Here is a 441-nt window from a genome sequence, read left to right on the forward strand (position 1 = left end):
GTGGCATCGCCACCGGGGTGTGACGGACCCCGCACACCTCCCCGGGACCCTCTTTGCCACGATGGCTCCTACACGAGGAAGGAGAGCAACACCCCGAGCTCGGCCGGGAGCTCCCCGTAGGGTTGTTCCCCACTCAAAGCTCCACGCCGGGCGTGTGCCGAGAGGAGGAGGAGATCGGGAAGAGGCACTGAGCCGAGCGCCGGGCGTCGCTGTGGGAGCTGCCACCCCGAGGGCAGAGTCTGGGACCCCTCTGTGGCACCGGGGGGGGAGGGCCAGCTGCCAAGCGCCACGATTGGGACCATCAGAAGTGCCTCTGGTTGATTTTTCTCTCTTTGTCCTTTTGCTGGATGCGTCTCCTGTTTCTGACCCGGGTCCTGGTCGGTGGGATGAGGGCAGAGACTTGTCACAGTGCTGCATCCACGAGGAACGGGGGTTCGGAGA

Source organism: Egretta garzetta, unplaced genomic scaffold (assembly GCF_000687185.1).
Source record: "Egretta garzetta isolate BGI_Z169 unplaced genomic scaffold, ASM68718v1 scaffold880, whole genome shotgun sequence".
Taxonomy (NCBI): domain Eukaryota; kingdom Metazoa; phylum Chordata; class Aves; order Pelecaniformes; family Ardeidae; genus Egretta; species Egretta garzetta.